This window comes from Oryctolagus cuniculus, chromosome 18 (assembly GCF_964237555.1).
Source record: "Oryctolagus cuniculus chromosome 18, mOryCun1.1, whole genome shotgun sequence".
NCBI lineage: Eukaryota > Metazoa > Chordata > Mammalia > Lagomorpha > Leporidae > Oryctolagus > Oryctolagus cuniculus.
Genome location: NC_091449.1, coordinates 18,078,573 through 18,084,572, shown reverse-complemented (window position 1 = coordinate 18,084,572; position 6,000 = coordinate 18,078,573). Strand labels below are relative to the sequence as shown.

The following is a 6,000-nucleotide window of genomic DNA, read 5'->3' as shown; positions in this document are numbered from 1 at the left end:
AGGAAGCCCCCACACACCTTGGCTATCGCTTGCAAGAGTTCATCACGCATTCTTTCCTCCTCTTCTGGGAAAGCCACATGGAGAAGAATAGAAATTGGGAGAGGAAAAAGTAATTTTGAGAGGTTTCTCTTGGTACCCAAATCAGTAGCCATTCCCAGCCCTAGCCCAGCCCCATTAATCACCACGCTCAGGGAACAGGGACAGCAGAAGCAAGTGAGGCGTCCTGTCCATCCCCACCACGTCAGGGAAAACCTTTGTTTACTGTTGTCCAGGATTAGAATCTGACAAAACCTCATAGGGGTTTCCTGGGGACAGAGCTCTGGAGGCACAATGGCACGGGTGACACCCATAGTGTCACAAAGATTTTGATACAGTCATCCTTAACCCAAGGAGCCCCACATGGTAACACCGTTACAATCGCACACCCATAGGGACGCACACCGTCCCCACTGCTCGGGGACAGGCACCCCACCTCAGCCACAGTGTCACAATCCCACAACCCTCCTTCTTTAACTCGCTCCCACGGCACGGACCTCCAGTATCATAGCCCAGCTAAGGTCTTTCCGATCTGAGTCGGAATCTGCAGACCCGAGCTGGTCCCACCAGTAGCCACAATCTCTCAATTCACAGATCTAACGGTCCCGCCAGGCGTGACGAAATGTTCCTGTTCCCGCGAGAAGAGCGATCGGCCACCAGGATCTCTGGGAAATGTAGTCCAGAGCAGGGCCGACGCCGATCGCTCTCAGGGTCTCGCCCGGGTCCACCAGCAATGACTGCAGGACAGTTCTCTGATGTCCTGCCGAGTCTCAGCTGTGCATCCCCGCAAGTAGGGAAGGAGGACCTCAGCCTCCTGGCGCCAATCTGGCTCACTGCCTACCGTCCGGCAGACGCGGTCCGCGCTCCGGCCGGAAGTTGAATAGGACCGCGCGGCATCCTGGGAGGAGTTGTGCTGTGGAACGTGTCGGGAGCGGAGGAATGTTTCGGCGGTAGTGTGGTTGGTCCACGGCGTGTTTGGTGGTGCCGTCCTCTCATACTCTGAGGCACTGCGCTGGAGCAGCCCTCGGGCTTTCCTGGCAGGTGGTGCTGCCGCCTGTCCGCAGCAGTTGAGCGAGCGCGGGCAGTTTGAGCTTTCGGACGGCGCCGCCTCGGGCGGCTGACGGGCGGAGCCTCTCCGGAGGTCGGCGTCCCCCAAGTAGCGGCTGTGGAGAGGGGGTGCTCCTGGGGAGAGCACGCTGCTGGTGAGTGATCGGAGTTGTTGGAATTAAAAAAAAAAAAAAAAAAAAAAAAAACTGTGATAGGAATTTTGTGTGTGTGTTGTGATGGCGTGATAGTCACGGGCTGATTGTGGTTGTGTGTGATTGTGATTAAAGTGTGCTGAGTGCGAGCAGGGTTAAGTGTGCTGATTGTGCGATGTGTGGTGGTTCCTGTCTGACTTGAGTTGACTTCTTTGTAGCATTTGGCACAGTCAGGAACTGCGTGAGAAGTAAAGAAACCGCTCTGCGTTTGTGTTGTGGTCCTCCCTCCCCGTCGTCCCATTCTTAGTCTCCTTTGCTGGCTTTTCCTTCTTGACCCCCTCAGCCCTTGGCCTTGTTCTGTAGCTTCCGAGTTTTGCTTGATGATTTCCCCCAGGTTCAGGATCCTCCTCTAAGGCTTGTTTCCTTTACTGTGTCGATGAGTTAGCTCTTGCCATAACACCGCCTAGCAGACACCCCCTACACCCAGTGCCGTATAACAGAGAAGTTTATATTCTCCTGTTCATGGGTTTACAGGTTCCTTGTGCTCACCTGATCTAGCCTGGTCTGGCTGAGTGAGGAGGCTGCAGGGTGAATTCAGATAATGCGCTTCATGTGTTCTAACTGAGCGCGGGTTAAGAGGGCAGTGGTTACCAGGACATGTTCTTATAGTGCATCACCGGGGCACAAGATAGAATATGCAAGCACGCCTAAAACCAGTGCTCCCCAGTATACTAATAATAGATTAGCCAAAGCGGGGCACGTGGCTGAGCTTACCATCACTACACCCACAGCTGAAGGGCATTACAAAGTTATTTGGCAAAGAATGTGAATGTATAATTCTATTAGAGGAAAGCGACGAATTGGAGCCAAGGTTGCAGCTTACCACATTAAAAACTGTGGCTCTTCATTCTGAATGTATTGTAGTCCATGTTCTCTTTTGCCTGGTAATACTGCTTTTCAGGTTTTGTTATTATGTATTATCAAGAATTTTATGTTCAGTGTTTATTTTCTTTTCCGTCATGTCTTTGTTTCAAGTATTAATGTCTTTATGGCTCAGGTTTTCTGCAAAGACCATATTTCTGGTGTTTTTACCCTTTTAAACTTTTTGTTATTTTAATAGGTAAATGTAAGTCGATTGTATTTATCCTGATAGCTGATAGAGATTTTATTTTTCCATTTCCTATTCTGTGTTATTTTACCTTTCTTTTTATTGTGCAGGTTTACCTTATTCCTTTTTTTCCCCCCTCTCCACTGGTTTGGTTTCTGCTCTTATCCTCCAGTTTATTTTATTTTATTTTACTTATTTATTTGAGAGGTAGAGCTAGAGACAGAGAGAGAGGTCTTCCATTCACTGGTTCACTCCCCAAATGGCCACAACAGCCGGAGCTGGGCTGATACAAAGCTCAAAGCTTCTTCTGGCTCTCCCACATGGGTGCAGGGGCCCGAGCACTTGGGCCACCTTCTACTGCTTTCCCAGGCCGTAAGCAGAGAACTGGATTGGAAGAGGAGAAGTCAGGGCTTGAACCAGAACTCATATGGAATGCTGGTGCCAGCAGGTGGAGGCTTAGCCTACTACGCCATATGGCTGGCCCCCTTCAATTTTTAATATGCATAATTTACAAAACCCAAATTTAAGAAGACTTAACTATACTTGAATTCAAAACTACTCACCTATTTCTGTTTTATTCTTGTCTGATATGTTGTTTTCTTCTAGTTTTATTTATTATTACTATTTCATTTGTTTTTTACGCATGTATATATATTTTTAGTTTGTGGTAAAATATATAACCTAAATTTTACCATCTTAACCATGCTTAAGTGTATGGTTCAGTGACATTAAGTACAGTCACAATGTTATACTATAATCAGCACCATCCACCCACAGAACTGTTTGTGTATCTTGCAAAACAGAAACTCAAGTATCCATTAAGCAGTTACTCCCCATTCTTCGAGTTCCCCAGCTCTTGCTGACCAGCATTTTACTTTCCATTACTGGGATTACTGTAGGTACATCATATATAAGTAGACTTTTAAAATATTTGTCCTGTTGAAGGTGCTTAGCACAATGTCCTTCAGATCCGTCGGTGTGAGCATGTGTCAGAATTTCAAAGGATACTTAGGCGGCTTTCTTCCTTTTGACTCTTGTGAATAAACAGTGATATAAATAAGGGAGTACAAATACCTGAATCCTTGCTTGTAATTCCTTTGGGTGTATACTCAAAAGTAGAATTGCTTGATCATATGTTAATTCTATTTTGAATTTTTTGACTGCCATACTGTTTTCCATAGTTGCTGCCTTCTTTCCTTAATGTATTTTTTAAAAATTAGGTTTATTTTATTTAATTGAAAGGCAGAGTGGACAGAGGGAGAGACACAGAGATCTTCCATCTGCTGGTTCACTCCCCAAATGGCCCCAATATTCAGGGCTGGGTCAGGCTGAATCCAGGAGCCAGGAACTTCATGTGTTTCTCCCACTTCTGATCCAGCTCCTTGCTAATGTGCCTGGGAAAGCAGCAGCAGATGGCCCAAATCCTTAGGACCTTGCACCCATGTGGGAGACCTTGAAGAAGTGCCAGGCTTCTGGCTTTGTATTGGCCCAGCTCCGGCTGTTGTGGCCGATTGGGAAATGAACAACAAATTGAAGACCTCTCTCTCTCTCTGCCTCTGCCTCTCTGTAACTCTGCCTTCCAAATAAATAAATAAATAAATCTTTAAAAAAATTATGTCTCAAACTTACCACTTTCCAAAATGTATTATACATGAATTACTATTTTCATTCTGTCACACAATGTCTGTCCATTTAAAAGATGTGGTTAAATGGCCAGCGCTGCGGCTCCATAGGCTAATCCCTCACCTAGCGGCGCCGGCACACCGGGTTCTAGTCCCGGTCGGGGCGCCGGATTCTGTCCCGGTTGCCCCTCTTCCAGGCCAGCTCTCTGCTGTGGCCCGGGAGTGCAGTGGAGGATGGTCCAAATCCTTGGGCCCTGCACCCCATGGGAGACCAGGAGAAGCACCTGGCTCCTACCTTCGGATTAGCGCGGTGTGCCGGCCGCGGTGTGCCGGCCGCGGCGTGCCGGCCGCGGCGTGCCGGCCGCAGCGCGCCGGCCGCGGCGGCCATTGGAGGGTGAACCAATGGCAAAAAGGAAGACCTTTCTCTCTGTCTCTCTCTCACTGTCCACTCTGCCTGTCAAAAAAAAAAAAAAAAAAAAAGGATGTGGTTAAAGAGGTGTCCACTTCCTATGTCATTTTTGGCATTTAATTTTTTTTTAAAGATTTTTATTTTACTTGAAAGTCACAGTTAACGCAGAGAGAGGAGAGGCGGGGAAGGGCGGTGGGGTGTCTTCCGTTCACTGGTTCACTCCCCGATTGGCTACAATGGCTGGAGCCGTGATAATCCGAAGACAGGAGCCAGGACTTTTTCCTGGACTCCCACGCGGATGCAGGGTCCCAAGGACTTGGACCATCTTCTGGTGCTTTCCCAGGCCATAGCAGAGAGCTGAATCAGAAGAGGAGCAGCCAGGACCAGAACTGGCGCCCATATGGGATGCCGGTACCGCAGGCAGCAGTTTTACTCACTGTGCCATGGCGTGGGCCCTGGCATTTATTTATTTAATAGCCATTTCATTTATTCACTCAGTATCACTATGACATGGATATAATTCTCATTTAGAATGAGAAAGTCTTAGGATTCTAAATTGCAACTATCCTCTCAATTGCCGAGGTAACTCAGATCAGGAATTGAATAACTGGACCTTGATTGAACATTCTTTTACTCCAACTCTCAGTTGGTGCAGATCTGAGTTTGTTGAGCCAACTTTATATCTGTCACTGCATCAAGACTGCGCCTTTGGCCGGTGCCGCGGCTCACTTGGCTAATCCTCTGCCTGCGGCTCCTGCACCCTGGGTTCTAGTCCCGGTTGGGGCGCCGGATTCTGTCCCGGTTGCTCCTCTTCCAGTCTAGCGCTCTGCTGTGGCCCGGGAAGGCAGTGGAGGATGGCCCAAGTGCTTGGGCCCTGCACCCGCATGGGAGACCTGGCTCCTGGCTTCGGATCTGCGCAGAGCGCCGGCCATAGCGGCCTCTTGCGGGGTGAACCAATGGAAAAGGAAGACCTTTCTTTCTGTGCTCTCTCTCTAACTCTGTCCAAAAGAAAAAAAAAAGACTGCGCCTTTATATATTTGGATGATATTTGAGATAAGTGAACATCATTTTGTTTTTAGACTCTTAGTGTCTGTTGTATATTTGGCTCAGCCTGAACTGTTCAGTCTGAATTCTCCAAACTGGTTTTTGCATTCAGCATATCCAATCTGGTATCCAGAGAGTATAAATTAATAAGGAAGATAAGTGTTTGGGGCTGTATTTGTTAGGATTATGTAATAAGTTACGTCAAAACTTAATGGCTTAACCAACAATATTGTCTTGCTGTTTCCGTGGAGAATAACTTAGCTTAGTATTCTGACTCAGGTGTTTCATTAAGCTGCAGTTAAAATGTTGGCAAGGCTGCAGTCATTGGAACACTGGTCCAGAGTTGGACCATTCACTTCCAAGATGACTGGCAAATTAAGAGTTAGCTGTTGACAGGAGACCTCACTGTAGTGTCTACATGGTATGGTGACTGACATCCCTTAAAGTGCGTGGTCCAAAAAATGCCTAAGAAACAACGCAATGTCTGTTGTGACCTACCTTGAAAGTTACACGCTGTCATTTCTGCAACATCCTCTAAATTATATAAGTCAGCCCTATTCATGTGGGAGGGGTCAACAAAAG

General features: G+C 47.4%; 1 protein-coding gene across 4 annotated transcripts in view; it reads left to right on the top strand.

Annotated features, from left to right (window-relative positions):
* The first annotated feature begins 292 nt into the window (after positions 1-292).
* The window catches only part of ZNF568 (zinc finger protein 568), a 100,072-nt gene continuing 94,364 nt past the window's right edge, over positions 293-6,000 (top strand). Inside the window, exon 1 of one of the 4 annotated variants that reach the window (XM_017342424.3) lies at positions 293-1,238. The gene's annotated coding sequence lies outside the window, so the exon portion shown is untranslated. The remainder of the gene's footprint in view (positions 1,239-6,000) is intronic. The other 3 variants (XM_070062279.1, XM_070062277.1, XM_070062278.1) reach the window with 3 other exon arrangements.